We start from the raw sequence: 18,740 nt of genomic DNA, 5'->3' as shown, positions 1-18,740 counted from the left end.
TCTTCATGCCAATCCAGGAAGGTTTGGTTCCTCTGAGCAGATGGAGTTGTGGGGAGGGGCAGGGGCAAAAAAAAAAAAAAAGCAGTAACAAAAAAGAGAGGTTGATATCACTGTCTGTTTGGGAGAGGTTAGTTCCTCATCTCATTTTGGAGGGGCTCCTTGCACTGGATCTGAAGAGACCACCTATCTTTGTGGGCTTTTTAAAAAGGCTTATTAGAAAAACCCCCAATCATTCTTACTTCCCTCCCCTTCCTCTGCTATTTGTTTAAAAAAAAAAATTATTTCTGGCACTAGAGAGATGTGAGGGCTGGCTGTTTGTCATTTTTTAGAATTCCAGGAGAGGCCACCCTTCGTGTCCCCTAAATAATAGAGGAGGTCCCCTCTGTCATATGAAGCAAGCTCTATTTGGTGGTGCAGCAAGACCGCTGAGTGAGGCAGGCCCCACCCAGTGGGACCCTGACGTTTATGGGAAGGGACCCTGAGGTAGGATGGAATGTGGGGAGGGTAGTTGCCAAGATGGAAATCAAACAGACAGGGCCGGTCTGTCTCAGAATTCCCAGTAAATCACGGATGGTGTCTTTGTTCCTCGGAGCGGAAAAGGTCACTCGTTATTGTCTAGTCCATCATCAGTCACTTTGTAGGTGAGGAGTCTGGGGTTCGGGAAATGTAAGAGGGTTCTCAAGGTCTGGCAGTTAATAGAAAATCCAAAGATAGAAGTCACAGCTCCTGGCCCCTCCCTTGTGGAATGTAAAGAAAACACACTGCCTCCTGTTTCAGATGGATTCATTAGGCTCTGAGGATGTTGGGCTCTGGGAAGCAGTTTGGCATTTCTAGCAGCTAATAAGAATTGTCTCATCCGTGGATTCTCAGTCAAAGTAATTTCCTGGTAAATATCTCTTGAATTTAATGGATCAACAGTTTTCCCTGCGCGGTCCAGGGCAAACCGATTTTGCATCTATTCTGTTGATTGTCCTTCCCTTAGCATCAGACTGACGGGATTTCTGGCATCCCTGTTTTGTGATTCAGGACTGCTGCTGAGTGAGAAATAGGAAACGGCTACTCATATAGGACTGAGTTGGGAAAGGAGGGGCTTTAGAAACGCTGGGTCACTATGAAGGTCTCTCAAGGGTCTCTTTCTCCCCCATCACATTTCCTCAGACTCACAAGGTGAGTCCATATTCAACTTGAACCCCACTGCCATCAGACCATTACTGTTTACCCTCTTTTAAAAACCTCTGCTCCTTCAAGGATGTTGCTATTTAAGTGCATCACTGTGTTCCCTTCCTATTTTCAGACCTACAGACTATTTTCAGCCTTCACTTATCCAAGACTTTGGCACCCAGCTAGCAGTCTTTCTCAACTCTAAACCTTGTTTCATCTTTAATGATGTCAAATCCATCCTCCTGGTCCATTGAATGTTTGATTCCCTCATTTCCAGTGTCTTTCTCCACTCAACTTAAGCCACACACACACCCAAGGGTCATACCCTGAGCGTTGTGATCATTGAGAGGTATTTATTTCCAAACCACTCATGTAAACATCATGTGTTCTGACCCTAATACTCTCCCTCCAACTTTTGTCTGTCTCCTCCCACTGGGACCATTCTTCAGCCTTGTTTGAACCCCTGTGTTCATGGGTGTGTGTGCGCCCAGTCATGTCTGATTCTTTGCAACCCTATGGACTGTAGACCACCAAGCTCCTCTGTCCGTGGGATTTCCCAGGCAAGAATACTGGAGTAGGTTGCCATTTCCTTCTCCAGGGGATCTTCCCAACCCAGGGACCAAACCTGGGTCTCCTGCACCTCCTGATCTGGCTCCTCTTTACCACTGAGCTACCGGGGAAGCCCCCTGTGTTCTTGGACAGGTTGATTTCCCATTCTCCTCCTGTGCACTGTCTCACTGAACCTTATGCCCACGTCCTAAACTCACTTGACTTTGAGAACCCACTCTTCTTGTCAGGCCATGCTCCAACTCTGGAGTTCCCCAGATATCCTTGTTAAGTGTTCCTGCACTCGAGTTGCTAATTCTACTAGAGGAAGCTATGAACACTAGGGAAACAGAATTCACTGTGACCCACCTCTATTATGAGCTTCCCTTGTGGCTCAGCTGGTAAAGAATCTGCCGGCAATGCGGGAGACCTGAGTTTGATTCCTGGGTTGGGAAGATTCCCCTGGAGAAGGGAAAGGCTACCCACTCTAGATTATTCTGACCTGGAGAATTCCATGGATTGTATAGTCCATGGGGTCACAAAGAGTCGGACACAACTGAGCAACTTTCACTTTCGCTTCTATTATGCCCTCAGCACTTCCCCATGTCCTGATCTTTTTCTCTAGTCATCTTCCTTTTCTACTCTTGAAATACCTGACCTTTCTGCTATTTTCAGTCATACGCTCCTTCTTCCCAGAGAAAATTAAGAAAATAAAATAAATGCCCTCAATTTTTCACTACAGAATCTACAAATCTAGCCATATCTGTACCTGTTTTTCCTCACCCCACCTCCAATAAGGCCATTCACACCATACTTCCTCCTGATTCCTCCCCTTTCTGGGAACGCTATTACACCACTAGCAGGTTCGGTCCCTGGGTCAGGAAGATCCCTGGAGAAGGAAATGGTTACCCAATCCAGTATTCTCATTTAGAAAATCCCACGGACAGATGAACCAGGTGGGCTACTCCATGGGGTCGCAAAGAGTCAGACGCGACTGAGCGTGCCCACAAACGTGGCAGTACTATGCTTACACCATCATCACCAACATCACCATCATCAGATGACACTTTCTCTAAGTTCTTGAGAAGATCAAGTGTGTATGTTTTTCCTAAATATTTCTTTGTATAATGCGGCCTCTCCTGCTTTTGTTTGGATGCAAGCAAGTACTTGACTGACCAACAAGCCTGGTGTGCTGCAGTTCACGGGGTCGCAAAGAGTTGGGCACGACTGAGCAACTGAACTGAAGTGAAGTACTTGACAGAGATAAAACTATTCTTTCTTTATTCAACTAAATCGAAGAGATCTGCAATGTTCACACCTGTGCTGAAATGGGATGACTGTCTTTGTGGGCGAGAATACAAGTTCAGCTCTTATCCTCCAATAGCAGGACAGTTCTGCTGCCCCAGGCTCTGACATTTAAAGTGTTTCAGTTCTTAGGTAAATAAACAAAAGAGCCTATCTGCTGTCAAAGTACAATGTAGAGAAAATTTAATTATGAATGTCCTAGGAGTCAGCGCCTGCCACAGGCTTGCTTAAAACACCTCATTCTTGAGAGAAACATTAAATCAGTATGCTGTGAAGTAGAAAGAGTATGACCTTTAGAGTCACAGACCTGAATTTGAATACCTGCTCCGTCACTTACTACTTATGAGATTTTAAGCAGCTTATAACTTCTCCAAGAGAGACGCAGGGCTGTCAGGGGAAAGTGGGGTGTTTATCTGTCCTGGGACAGATAAACAATTTATCAGTCATGACTGACTCTTTTCAACCCCATGGACTGCAGCATGCCAGGCCTTCCTGTCCATCACCAACTCCCGGAGTTTACTCAAATTCATGTCCATTGAGTCAGTGATGCCATCCAACCATCTCATCCTCTGTCGTCCCCTTCTCCTCCTGCCCTCAATCTTTCCCAGCATCAGGGTCTTTTCTAATGAGTCAGCTCTTCACATCAGGTGGCTGAAGTATTGGAGCTTCAGCTTCAGCATCAGTCCTTCCAGTGAACACCCAGGACTGATCTCCTTTAGGAGGGACTGGGTGTTAGGACAAGAGTTTCTCCGATGTCCTCTTCTGAGGAAGGTTGGGTGCCCTCTAATTCACCTAGCCTCAAGATGAAGACCTGAGAGGGGCTAGGATGTGAGCAGAGGGTCTGACCCACTAGCCATCTTCTTAACATTGCCTTCCCTGTGTCAGGTGAGCTTCTCCCCAAGCTAAGCATATTGTCTGAATGCCTTGCCAAAGGTCTTCACTGAGTCATTTTCTTAGCATCGTGCTCTTCTATTAGTTGTGTTTTTATTGGATCGATACATAAGGAAGTGTTTTAAGTGTGGTAAATTTTTCCTCATTTCCACTTTGAGCATGAAATTCATTGTGGATATTTGTGAGATGTACATGTTCAAGCCCCACACTTGGAGATGTTGATTAAGCACATCCAGAATGTCACCTGGGAGTCTGTAATCCTGTCAATTCCACAAATGATTCAGATGTATCACATTTTAAAAGAGCTACCGTATTTGAAAATAGTATTCACTGTTATCAGGCTTCAAAGGCTGTGCAGGGCAGCTCATGCTGTATTTAATGCTATGCATTTGGATAGATTTTGACCCAACAATGAAAACTCCTAGCAAAATAATCTGTAAGCAATTAACTAATCTCAGTTTACCACATTGCCCTCTAGTTCTCCTAGGTGGCCTTTTCAATTTTGCTAATTTTAAAATGTACATTTTGCATTGTGTTAAAATGCTGAAACTTTTTCATATTATTCCAACAGCAAGCTAGCTAAAAGTTCTATACTTTAGAAATAGTGATAAACATTAAGATATGGAGAGAATAGAGTTTTCCTTACCTTCTTCCATTTCAATTTTTCTCAGTTGTGAAATGAAAACTATATAGATTAAAATTGAATTACTTCATAGGATAATTTTAATGATTAAATTAATAATTCACTTAAAATACTTCAAATTATGCTTTTGCTTATATTGGTCACTCAAGTGCTAGTTGTTTTTCATGACGATAATGGATTTTATTTTCTTTTATTGAGAAAACATGTTATTTATACCAAAATCCAGATAACTCTCTTCCAAAGGGAGGTTTGGAATGAGAGACTAATAGTTCTATATTTCAACAGCTTGGCTTTGAGGACTAATGAGGTGGCAAATATGAGAGAATATTTCCATTTGTTTTAGTGAGTATTTTTGAAAAGACAGCACATTGCTTGCTGAGATTGCTATTGAAGTTGGAAAAATAAACCTCAATTCAGATTATTTTCAGAGTCTACTGGGGAGGAAATGCAAATTGTGCTTCTTAGTCAAATTTGTTTACATTCAGGTAACAGCATTCATTGAACTTTTAATTTTGTTAAAGAATTCTGCTTCAGGTTATTTGGAAAATAGCACAGAAGTAGGTGATGATTCCAGAGAAGGCAATGGCACCCCACTCCAGTAGTTTTGCCTGGAGAATCCCATGGACGGAGGAGCCTGGTGGGCTGCAGTCCATGGGGTCGCTAAGAGTCGGACATGACTGAGCGCCTTCACTTTCAGTTTTCACTTTCATGCATTGGAGAAGGAAATGGCAACTCACTCCAGTGTTCTTGCCTGGAGAATCCCAGGGATGGGGGAGCCTGGTGGGCTGCTGTCTATGGGGTCATACAGAGTCGGACGTGACTAAAGTGACTTAGCAGCAGCAGCAGCTGCAGGTGATGGTTCTCTTATCACACCATCCACCCACATGTGGGTTTAATACAACCTTAAAATACCATTAAAAAAAAAAGCAAAACTACCCCACAAGAAGTTTGCATTTGGACATATATTGTATCCAGGATTGGTGTGTGCATAGAAATCTATGATAATAAACACTAGAATAATACTGATAACATTGCAAATGTTACAACATTATTTTACAACAGTATTTTACATTTTAGTTGAGTATTATGGTTTTCAAAGTGCCTTTGAATATATGTTGGATTTTGTTCTCTGAACAGCCCCTTGTGACCCTGTGGTCCCCACTTTATAAACCTTAACACTCATGCTTGGAGGAGAATGTGGTGTATGAACTGGGGCACAGCTCCAGGCACTTGTCGTGGAACCCAGCACTTCCTAGCCCACAAAACATGTTTACAAAGAGCTTGCCTTGCCCCTGACCATGATAGCCCCACTCTTTTCTGACCCCACTCCATTGCTACAAAGCACTGTCCTCTAGGACTTGTAGATTTTTACACATGCTATTGCACAGAGGCTTGGTTCTGCTCAACGCATACATGTTATGACTACACTAAGTGTTACAGAGTTGTTAAACTGGTGGAAAGAAACGTCTCATTTAAAAAATTAACTAAAAGTTGCTTTTGGCAACGGACATGTTACTTTCTTCATATATGTAAATTTAATTTAAAATGTTTTAAATTAATAATTTGGTGTCATTTGAGCACTGATGGTCAGGTAGAGATAGCTATTCCTTAATAAACTGAACATAGAAAAAAAAATCTATGTCAAAAAAAATCAGAGAAGAAATACGGAGAGTTTTGAGATCCCCCCGGTGTATTTAAATGTTCACTGCTGAATGTGTTCTCCTCTTCTCACAGCCTATGTTTAGGCCAGATGTGCAGTGATTCAGGAGGATTGAATCCTGTTTCCACCATCTAGATTTAGATAGGTTTCTTAACCCCATGGCGCGCTGCAGCCTGCGGGGTGGCAAAGAGTCGGACACGACTTAGCGACTGAACATTTCTTCACTACTGGGCCACACGTTCTTCACATTTATAAAGCAGCTTTTATAGAGGCTTAATAAAATTGTTGTGGAGACTGAATTCATTCGGACATTGAAAGTAACTGATACATAGAGATATTTTATGTATAAACATTGATCTTAGCTATTGATCTTCCTCTGTGCCCTTGCTGTTAGGAGACCACCTCTTCTTGAAACCTGATTAAGCTGTTAGGCTCCAAACAAGTCCAGTCTCATCTTGACCTGACACAGTTGTCCGAGGGGCAAAATATTCAATGAAATGGCATAAATGGCAGTGCCTGGTATGTGGTAGGGGGCTACAAAACAAAGAGACATCGAAAATAAAATTTTGGTATTTATTGTGTGTTATGCAGTGCAATTAGGAGGGAAGCTGGCTAAATCTAAGAAATTGTGTTAGTGTGTATCAGCTGTCAAATCATGCAGTTGATGGGTTCTGTAACTCAAGAAGGCATAATTCCTTTCAATTTAAGAAACTATTTGTTTATAAATTCATGCTTCAGTGGAAAATTTCAAGGGACCCCTTAGCAGGACAGCAGATAGGTTGTGAATCTCTCAGAATTTGTGACAGAAACTTAAAATGCCATCTGAGAGTGTTTCCTTCCCCGGAAGATGACCCTTAGAAAAACTGTTATTCCTGCAGTCAGTAATATTTCTTAAAGTCTCTTTGTTCTTGAGATTTGTTATAATGGCTTTGTCAGTAATCCTTGTGGATAGTCAATTTAAAAAAAAATAAAGTTTAGCACACCTAAGGAGGAAATTCTAATATGGAAGGCTGATTGTGGTTTTAATTTTGTCTTCTCTTTTTGTTTCTCCCCACTTTCCTCCTCTTCCTTCTTCTCCCTGTTTATGATTTTTTAAGTTTTTATGAAGAGTTTATGTTATCTCAGGAGATGGTAGTGGAAAAGAATCTGCCTGTCAGTGCAGGAGATGCAAGAGATGCAAGTTCGATTCCTGGGTCAGGAAGATGCCCTCGAGTAGGCAGTGGTACCCCACCCAAGTATTCCTGCCTTGAAAATTCTACTGGGCAGAGGAGACTGGCAAGAGCCTGGCTGACTACAGCCCATGGGGCCACCAAGAGTCAGACATGACTGAGCAACTGAGCTTGCACATGTGAAGAATTTATGTTTTCAGAGCAGTCTTTGTTTTACAGCAAAATTCAGCTGAAGGTACAGAGATTTCCCATATACCCCCTGCCTCCACACATGCATAACCTCCCGGGTTATCAACATTCCCCACCATAGTGGTTCATTAGTTACAACTGAACCCATGTGGATCACTATCATCCAAAGTCACAGCTTGCTTTAGGATTCACACTTGGTGCTATGCATTCTGTAGCTTTGGAGAAATGTGTAATGGCATGTATCCATCATTATGGTATCACACAGAGTACTTTCACTGCCCTAAAAATCCTCTGTGCTCCGTTTATTCATCCCTTCTTCCCCAGCCCCTGGCAACCACTGATCTTTTCACAGTCTCCTTAGTTTTGTCTTTTCCAGCATGACATGTAGTTAGAATCAAATAGTATGTAGCCTTTTCAGATTGATTTCTCTCAGTTTGTTGTTGTTGTTCAGCTATTCAGCTGTGTCTGACTCTTTGTGACTGACCCCATGGACTGCAACACGCAAGGCCTCCCTGTCCATCACCAACACCGGGAGCCTACTCAAACTCATGCCCATTGGGTGGGTGATGCCATCCAACCATCTCATCCTCTGTCATCCCCTTCTTTTTCCTGCCCTCAATCTTTCCCAGCGTCCTGGTCTTTTCTAACAAGTCGGCTTTTTGCATCAGATGGCCAAAGTATTGGAGCTTCAGTTTCAGCATCAGTCCTTCCAATGAACACCCAGGACTGATCTCCCTTAGGATGGACTGGTTGGATCTCCTTGCAGTCCAAGGGACTCTCAAGACTCTTCTCTAACACCACAGTTCAAAAGCATCAGTTCTTCAGCACTTAGTCTTCTTTCTTTCTCTCACTTAATAATATACATTTAAGATTGTTCCATGTCTTTTCATGGCTTGATAGCTCATTTACTTTTAGCATTGTATAAAATTCCATTGCTGGATCTTCCACAGTTTATCTACCCACTCGCCTTCTGAAGGACATCTTAGTGGCTTCCAGGTTTTTGAAGTTACGAATGCAGTTGCTATATATCCACATGCAGGTTTTTGTGTGGGTACAACTTCAAGTGATTGTTTTAATATCTGTGTTCTTCTGAAAGGAATGATAAGATACTTTGAACCAGTGCTTCATCGCACCAGTATCACTCATTCATTCCTCCATTTGTATAGAAAATCAATAGTTGATTACTTGGCATCACTTTGAAAGAACAAGCAGGGAGGGCTTAATAAGGTGAATGGGGCACCCAGCAGAGGCGGAGCCAGAGCCCTGGAGGACAGGCTGGAGACAGGGAGGAAGGTGGTACCACTGGCGAGCATCTCTGTCCTCACGAACTCCAGCTTGGGAGTGAGTGCTTCCTCTTCTTTCTCTTACCATCTTGACTTCGTCAAGTTCTGAAAACCCACGCTATTATGTTACCACGTGACTTTATTTTTAACCTGTTTAACTTGATTTATTTCATTGTGCTATTTTATTTCACTGCGAACACCAATCTACCGTGAAACATCCTGAAGTTATGTCCTGCCTGTGTTTTATCAGGGGCTTGTCCCGCGATATCCTGCCAGGGACTATAGCTGCTTCTCCAGGTCACTAACTTTGGCAGAAGCATGGTTCTAAACCCTTCTCATGTAGACAAAATAATTCGGAGAAAAGTTCCCCAGAGCAGGGAGCCCTGTGATGGCATCTACGTTATTATGAGAGTACTTACTTTCACATTAGCATCAAAGACCTCATTTTTCTTTCCAAACCCAATTATGAAGAGTGAGATATAAGGTTATAGCCAAATTTTAATCTATATAACATTCATGGCACTATTGGCTCAGGCCATGGTCTTTTCTATAATCCAGCATCCCTGCCTGCTATCTGTTTCCACGGGGCATTGTTGAGACACTAGACAAGCAAACTGATGAGTTCATTTACTTTAAAGAATTAGAGATTATTCAAGGCTTAAAGTGATACCTCTCCTTGTGGCAGGGTAAGGGATCATGACAGTTCTACTCCCGTTCCTGGTTTGATCTCCAAGCTAAACCTAGAAAAAAAAAATCTCAAAATACAACATTTATATGATATCAAGAAAAAAAATAAATACATGGCCACATATTTATTCATAAAGATGTGAGTGACAGCTAAAGATAGATGATTTGCTTCATCCATTTTTCCCCCTTTTTTTGGTGAGACAGTTCTCCATTTAACTCAGGTGCAGAAAAAAATATTTCCTTGGCAGAGAAATGATCTGGAGATTGGTATTTGCAGAATTAGTGTCCTCAGTAATGTGATGGCTGAGAGTGCTCGTAATCTGGGAAACCAAAGACTTTGCCTTTCTGTGGTCTTTCCAGAAACACTTTCATATGGACTGCCGCTATCTGGATGAAAAAACATCATCAAAAAGCCATCCTGGAGTAGTGTTTGTCTGGGCTGTTCTTTAAGCTCCGTGATTCAGCTAAATACTTGTGCAGCATAAGGAAAATACACCTAAGTCTTTCCTTCTTCCTGGGTATTGAGAATCTTGAAAGAGGGAAGAAGTGTGAATCGTAGGTGAAAGTTGCTTTTTTTAATGTTTAGTGAATTTTACTGGAAATTCTTTGAGGGAAAGATCAAGGTATGTTACCATAGTAATTATCTCCATATATTAGTATTATTTAAGAGAATATAATACATGATTAAGCGATTAATCAAATTTTTTGTAACAATGCCATTTTAAATGATTCTCAATTGAATGCACTGTAAGAAAGACACGGTCTTCAAGGTTTTCAACCTTGTTCCCATGGAGATGGGACTCTCGGCTTCTCTTAAAGGGCACATCACTAAAATAATGCACTAAAATGAACAAAGGCATTATTAAAAATAGAAAATCTAGTCTAAGTTACTCGCTTTTTAAATTTAGCATTGTTGTTGTTCAGTCACCCAGTCGTGTCTGATTTTTTGCGACCCCATGGATTGCATGTTCTCATTTACTTATGCAATGTTAAGAGAATAAAAGCCCACTTTGATTTTTTTTTGATGTTCTTTTCTCCACATCCTCTCATCCTTCATCTCTGCTGATTGATGATTGAAATCGAGCAAGCGGTTGTCACTTTGATATGCCATCAATTCTACCTTGTATTGGATGCATTATTTATAACACAGTCATCCTGAGAGTATTATTATTATTATCATCTTTATATTGTAGAGGAGAAGGTTGAAATTGAGTGAAGTTAACATAGGCGAGTATTATGATTGGTAAGTGGTAAAACGGAGTTTGGATGTAGGTCGCCTTGGTTTTAAAACCTAGACTTTTCCAGACACTGAGCTCAGGATCTCATTCTACACCGGCAATGGAAAAATGTTTAATAGATGCTTTTCACGTAAATAGACACAAGAGTGAAACCCTGTCTTTAGAAAAGATAAACACAGTTTCCTTTTCTCCTCTGTGTTTACACCTGAGACCAGGAAGTAGGTTGTGGAAAGAGCTCTTGCTGATTAGACCCGCTTGTTAACTCTGTGGAATACAGGCATCCCTCTACTCTGAAATGTGGACCAAGATAGGTTGACGTTGTCCTCAAGGCTTTCCCTCTCTTTGCAGGAATGGCCGCGGCCTTCACGGCTGGTGCCATCTGCTGCCATTTTAACTGTTTGTTTTAATGGCTTCACATCAATTTTATTTTCCATCTCAAACCAGTTATATAACATAAACCCACTGTGAGAGAATGTTCTGTTTCTAAACTGAAGTGAGGAGCTATGCTATTTCAACCATGTACTTAGTCAAGAGAGATGGTTCATTTAAAGTGTGAAAGTAGCTAAATAGGGCCGTGAGGAAGCAGCCATACCATCTTCTTTTCCTTTACTTCTTAATTTTAGAACGACATGACTCTTTCCTCCATTTTAGTCTGGGTATACTTTTTCATTATTCAAAATTCAAGGACTGTTGGAATTCCTTGGTCAACCTCGTGAGAGTTTCTGTAAAGAACTGGAAAGGATAGGGGCTTTTTGTGTGCTCTCTGTTTGGCTTTGGGAAACTTGGCTAATAAGCTATATCTTAGCATTGCTAAGTCAGTTCAGCCATGTCCAACTCTGTGCGACCCCATAGACGGCAGCCCACCAGGCTCCCCCGTCCCTGGGATTCTCCAGGCAAGAACACTGGAGTGGGTTGCCATTTCCTTCTCCAGTGCATGAAAGTGAAAAGTGAAAGTGAAGTCGCTCAGTTGTGTCTGACCCTCAGCAACCCCATGGACTGCAGCCTTCCAGGCTCCTCCATCCACAGGATTTTCCAGGCAAGAGTACTGGAGTGGGGTGCCATTGCCTTCCATACTGGAAAACAAGAGAATAAAAACAGAGGAGGTACTTGACTTCTTTACATTATTTCCTTTAGGAGTCTGGTAGTACTTTGGCCACTTGATATGAAGAACTGATTCATTGGAAAAGATCCTGATGCTGGGAAAGATTGAGGGCAGGAGGAGAAGGGGACGACAGAGGATGAGATGGTTGGATGGCATCACTAACTCAATGGACATGGGTTTGGGTAAACTCTGGGAGTTGGTGATGGACAGGGAGGCCTGGCATGCTGCGGTTCATAGGGTTGCAAAGAGTCGGACACGACTGAGCGACTGAACTGAACTGAATCAGTCTATAGTACACTTCACTATAAACAAGGTGAATCTTTTATTAAGATTATTAATGTATTGGAATGTTGAAGAAAGACACAACTAGGTTTTTCAAGTTCATCTCCTGATGAAAACAAACATTCATAGATTAGTGTAAATTGGTGGAGACTTTTTGAAGGAAAATTTTGAAATCTCTATAAAAATATTTAAAAGAACATCTATTTTGATGCAAATTTTCTATTTCTAAAGTCATATCCTAAAAAATAATTTGGAACATATATACAATTATAAATGCCAAGTTTGTTTATTGCAAGGCCCAGTGAAACCACAAACTCATGAACATCAAACTCATAAAGAATACATTTCAACTAATCAACAACAGGAAATTGGTTAGAAAAGTTACCAATAGAATATAATAGTATTTAGCCAACAAAAAAGGATGCTGTAACTATCATCTCTCTATCTATCTACCTCTATCAAATCTATTTACATAGAAAGATACTTATATTTGTATAGAAGTATAGTTGATTTACAGTGTTGTGTTAGTTTCAGGTGTACAAGAAAGTGATATATATATATATATACACACACACACACGTATATACATATGCCTTTCCATTATAAAGTGAAAGTCACTCAGTCGTGTCTGACTCTTTGTGACCCCATGGACTATACAGGCCATGGAATTCTCCTGGCCAGAATACTGGAGTGGGCAGCCTTTCCCTTCTCCAGGGGATCTTCCCAACCCAGGGATTGAAACCAGGTCTCCTGCATTGCAGGCAGATTCTTTACCAGCTGAGCCACAAGGAAAGCCCATTATATTATAATATAGGGAAGTCTATTTTCCATTATATTATGGGCTATTACAAGATATTGAATATAGTTCCCTGTGCTATATATAAAATATAGTATTATTTTTAGAACAATGTTACAAAATATATTCAATATGATCTTATCCAAACTGACAAGTATCTATGGAAAAGGTATAAAAGAATATACAAGATGTTAAAAATGTAATATACATGGAACTGTGTTTTTCCTCATTAATCTACTTTTTCTATTTTTATTTCAAACAGCAAGTATGACTTTTACATTAAAAGAGAACATTTTTGTAATTCCCTCTTCATAACTGACAAATATTCAAATTGACCTAAATTTTCAGTTACTTTTCTGCAAATCAAGGTGGAGATATTTGGTACTAATTGATGACAGAACTTAGATACAGAATTTGGAAATTTAGATCCTAGAGCAGAGATAACTGACTGACAAGTGACTCTCCGTCTTTCCCACCCAAAACCGAATTAGGTTGTGATTGCAAATTGGTTTCACTGGTCTTAAATATCCCTATAGAAACTTGAAAACTGACTTAAACAGGTCGGCTTCTGTAACAAGTTGAAAACACTCTCATTTACATCCACTTTTATACTTTCTTTGCTCAACAGCAATCAGATCATCACATGGAGAGAACTGAGATATGTTATCAGTCATGTTGCTGTTTATCGTCCTAATGTTCAGTGAATTGTCTGAAGCTGTGACCCAAAGGCAGCGGGACACTTATTACGTGGTTGTATACGCATGCTTAGTTGCTCAGACGTGTCAGACTCTTTGCGACCCTTTGTATTGTAGCCCGCCAGACTCCTCTGTCCATGTGACTTTTCGGGCAAGAATACCAGAAGGAGTTGTTATTTTCCTCCTCCAGGGGATCCTCCTGAACCAGGGATGGAACCTGCGTCTCCTGCATCTCCTGCATTGCAAACAGGTTCTTTACCCACTGGGTCATCTGGGAAGCTATTACTTGGTTAAGCATCAGCTTTGTTGTAGCTCCCAGTGTAAGATGCCAGGTCCTTCTACTACCTGCCCTACAATACACACTTTAAAATGGCAAGACATAGATAACTCCCAAATACGAAGATGCCTCAAGAAGCACAGGAGAGAGCCATTCGGTACCGAGGTCTGTTCATCAAATGGACCCTCGGGCAGAACGATTTTAATAACTGTGTAGTGATTTGGAGAGGATTTCCCTTACTTTGGATCCATGGCAGGAATAGAGACTCAGATGTAGAGGACAGACGTGTATACAGAGGGGGAAGGAGAGGGTGAGATAGAATTGGGAGATTAGGATTGACATAGATATATCACCATGTGTAAAATAGCTAATGGGAACCTGCTACAAAGCACAGGGAGCTTAGCTTGGTGCTCTGGGATGACCTAGAGGGCTGGGATTGGGGTGGGTTGGAGGGAGGTACGAGAGAGGGGATATATGTATATGGATAGCTGATTCACTTCGTTGGACAGCAGAACGAATACAACAGTGTGAAGCAATTATACTCTAAATTAAAAAAAGAAGAAGAAATTTTGTAACTGTGGGCAATGAAGAAAGAATCAATATGTTTTCAAGGCGGGTAGATGAGTTTTCAGGTATGAAAGATCCATGCTGGAGTCCCTGGAAGCTGCTGCCTGCCTAGCACATACAAACCAATTAGATGGCAAGCAGTGATCTGATTTCTTTTAATTTTCTCTTGGTGGTCATAAAAGTGTTGCCTAATATGATGCAAGTGGAGGGTGTCTAAGCTTCTAGAAAACTGACATTCTGTATTTCTGGGCTAATTTCTGCATAAATTACGAGTACAGACACTGTGAGATTGGATGACTCACCTGTGACCTGCAGTCTAGCTGCCTCCCTACCTGGATCCTCAGTGGCATCTAAGACTCATTATTTCCTACCGCAATTCCCTGATTTCTTTCTTCTTCTGCCTCTCCAGTTTATTCTCACAGATAATGAAATGTCTTAGAAGTAGAATGGGACCTCACTGTAGCTTTTTTTTTTTTTTTTTCATTATTAGATTAACTCAAATGCATCCCCAGGAAGGTCCTGTCTTTGGAATGTAACCGCACAGAGGAAAGCTCAGTAACCACCTGTGGTTGTTTCGAAAAGAATCACAATATCACAGGCGTTTTCACAGGGATCCCCTTCTTAGCCTGTGTTCTTACAGACACGAGGTTTTTGGCATTTCACCACAGCATGATTTGCTTGACAAGCTGAGACTGATGAACACAGCTTGGAAGACAAAGAATAGAGTCATGGAGTCACTGACTGTCACTACCTGCTGGATGGAGTCAGAGTAGTGATGCAACTCACATCTCCCCATCCACCCTTGATAAGTGTTGTTCACTCACTATTAGTTCAGAAACACGCTCACAGTTCTAGCGTTTGCCCACTTTTCCTTTTATCCTGTTTCTCACATCAGCGCTGGACTGTAACAGTGCTCAGGGCACTTTGATCATTGGACTCATTCGCCTCTACATGAGAGCTGATAAGGCTGCCTCAGACTTGTGTGAGCACCCCACCACCCACTGTACATGCCATCTCATTTAGACCGTCCTGTGATTCAGAGGGACTGATCCCTGAGGCCCCCATTTTTCATGAGAACCTGCTTGCTTTCCTCTCCTTTTACCTTCTCTCAAACAAATCCAGAGGGCTGCATAGCTGAGATAATCACACTGGGAACTGTGGTTGAGGACTTTGGGTTTAATTGCCACATCTGTTTTCTAGGAAATTGATTTCTTTTTGACCTACTGGTATTTGTCCCCCTCTCAGAAGTAAGAGTTTATGATTCATATTTCAGACTGTGGCATGTTCCAAAGCTCTTGATTGTTTACTCAGGCTTGTTTCAGGTAACAAAAGCCTATGTATTAAAACATTCAGTTTGGCTACTTTTGGCTGGTTTTGTTCCTGTGCCCAGGCGGAATAAAGGAGAGCCACCTTTTATAAAAGGTGGAACTGTCTGTAGACTTTCTATGCTAACTTGTGGTATCTGTAAAATCAGTTTTCTTTCGGAGTTTCACTGACATAATTATAATAGGTTGAGAATATTTGGCCTCAAATAGTGAAGCTTTGAAACTTTTCTATAAATTTGAAATTACTCAAAAATTTAAAAAAATATATATTATTCTAAAATAAAAATCTACCACCTCATGGCTGGACTGCCCTAAGATTCTTCAGGACTTACTGTTAATATAATTGGCTTAACAATTAAGCACAAGCACCTCTGTTAACCTTTCTCAGCTGTCTTCATGTCCTATCTTTTTATAATTGCATACAAATATACTTTATTTCCCCAATAAGATTTTTTAAAATTTTATTGAAACGTAGTTGATTTACAATATTGTGTACAACAAAGCGATTCAGTTACACACACACACGTGTATATATATATATATATATATATATATATATCTCAGATTCATTTCCCTTATACTTTATTACAAAATACTGAGTATAGTTCCCTGTGCTATACAGCAGATCCTTGTTGTTTATTATATATATAGTAGTATGTACTGTTAATCTCAAACTCCTAATTTATCCCTCTCCCACTTTGCCCTTCAGTCAGTTCAGTTCAATTCAGTTGCTCAGTCGTGTCCGACTCTTTGCAACTCCATGGACTGCAGCACGCCAGGCCTCCCTGTCCATCACCAACTCCCAGAGTTTACTCAAACTCCTGTCCATTGAGTTGGTGATGCCATCCAACCATCTCATCCTCTGTCATCCCCTTTTCCTCCTGCCCTCAATCTTTCCCAGCATCAGGGTCTTTTCAGATGAGTCAGCTCTTCACAACAGGTGGCCAAAGTATTGGAGGTTCATCTTCAACATCAGTCCTTCCAATGAATATTCAGGACTGATTTCCTTTAGGATGGACTGGTTTGATTTCCTTGCAGTCTGAGGGACTCTCAAGAGTCTTCTCCAACACCACAGTTCAAAAGCATCAATTCTTTAGCACTCAGCTTTCTTTATAGTTCAACTCTCACATCCATACATGACCACTGGAAAAACCATAGCTTTGATTAGATGAACATTTGTTGTCAAAGTAATGTCTCCGTTTTTTAGTATGCTGTCTAGATTGTTCATAACTTTTCTTCCAAGGAGTAAGCGTCTTTTAATTTCATGGCTGCAGTCACTATCTGCAGTGATTTTGGAGCCCCCAAAAAATAAAGTCTGTCATTGTTTCCACTGTTTCCCCATCTATTTGCCATGAAGTGATGGGACCAGATGCCATGATCTTCATTTTCTGAATGTTGAGCTTTAAGCCAACTTTTTCACTCTCCTCTTTAACTTTCATCAAGAGGCTCTTTAGTTCTTCTTCACTTTCTGCCATAAGGGTGGTGTCATCTGCATATCTGAGGTTATTGAGATTTCTCCCAGCAGTCTTGATTCCAGCTTGTGCTTCATCCAACCCAGCATTTCTCATGATGTACCCTGAATATAAGTTAATTAAGCAGGGTAACAATACACAGCCTTGACATACTCCTTTCCCTATTTGGAACCAGTCTGTTGTTCCATGTCCAGTTCTAACTGTTGCTTTCTGACCTACATACAGGAGACAGGTCAGGTGGTCTAGTATTCCCATCTCTTTCAGAATTTTCCACACTTTGTTGCCCACACAGTCAAAGGCTTTGGCATAGTCAATAAAGCAGAAATAGATGTCTTTCTGAAACTCTCTTGCTTTTTTGATGATCCAGTGAATGTTGGCCATTTGATCTCTGGTTCCCTGCCTTTTCTAAATCCAACTTGAACATCTGTAACTTCACAGTTCATGTACTGTTGAAGCCTGGCTTGGAGAACTTTGAGCATTATTTTACTGGTGTGTGAGATGAGTGCAAGTTTGAGCATTCTTTGGCATTGCCTTTCTTAGGCATTGGAATGGTCCTGTGGCCACTGCTGAGTTTTCCAAACTTACTGGCATATTGAGTGTAGCATTTTCACAGCAGCATCTTTTAGGATTTGAAATAGTTCAACTGGAATTCAACTGGAATTTCCCCTTTGGTAACCATAAGTTTGTTTTCTGTGTCTGTGAATCTATTTCTGTTTTGTATATAAATTCATTTGTATCATTATTTTTTAGATTCCACCTATTAGTGATATTATATGATTTTCGTCTATGTCTGGCTTACTTCACCTAGTATGATAATGTCTAGGTCCATTCATGATGCCATAAATGGCATTATATCATTCTTTTTTATGGCTGAGTAATATTCCATTGTTGGAGAAGGCAATGGCACCCCACTCCAGTACTCCTGCCTGGAAAATCCCATGGACGGAGGAGCCTGGTGGGCTGCAATCCATGGGGTCTCAAAGAGTCGGACACAACTGAGGGACTTCACTTTCACTTTTCACTTTCATGCATTGGAGAAGGAAATGGCAACCCACTCCAGTGTTCTTGCCTGGAGAATCTCAGGGACGGGGGAGCCTGGTGGGCTGCCGTCTATGGGGTCGCACAGAGTCGGACATGACTGAAGCGACTTAGCAGCAATATGCCATTGTATATATGCACCACTTCTTCTTTATCCATTCATCAGGCAGTGAACATTTAGGTCGCTTCCAAGTCTTGGCTGCTGTAAACTGTGCTGCAGTGGACATTGGGGTGCATGTATCTTTCTGAATTATCGGTTTCTCCTGATATGCACCCAGGAGTAGGATTGTAGGATCATATGGTAGTTCTATTTTTAGATTTTTAAGGAACCTCCATACTCTTTTCCATTGGCTGCACCAATTTACATTTCCACCAGCAGTGTAGGAGGGTTCCCTTTTCCCAGTACAATTTTTT

General features: G+C 41.2%; 1 protein-coding gene across 2 annotated transcripts in view; it reads left to right on the top strand.

The window, feature by feature from the left end:
• FGF14 (fibroblast growth factor 14) overlaps window positions 1-18,740 on the top strand; it is a 628,708-nt gene that overhangs the window by 375,687 nt on the left and 234,281 nt on the right. The window lies entirely within an intron of this gene.

The sequence above is a fragment of the Bubalus kerabau genome, chromosome 12, assembly GCF_029407905.1.
Source record: "Bubalus kerabau isolate K-KA32 ecotype Philippines breed swamp buffalo chromosome 12, PCC_UOA_SB_1v2, whole genome shotgun sequence".
In the NCBI taxonomy this organism is placed as follows: Eukaryota; Metazoa; Chordata; class Mammalia; order Artiodactyla; family Bovidae; genus Bubalus; species Bubalus kerabau.
This window is presented reverse-complemented; position numbering and strand designations above follow the sequence as displayed.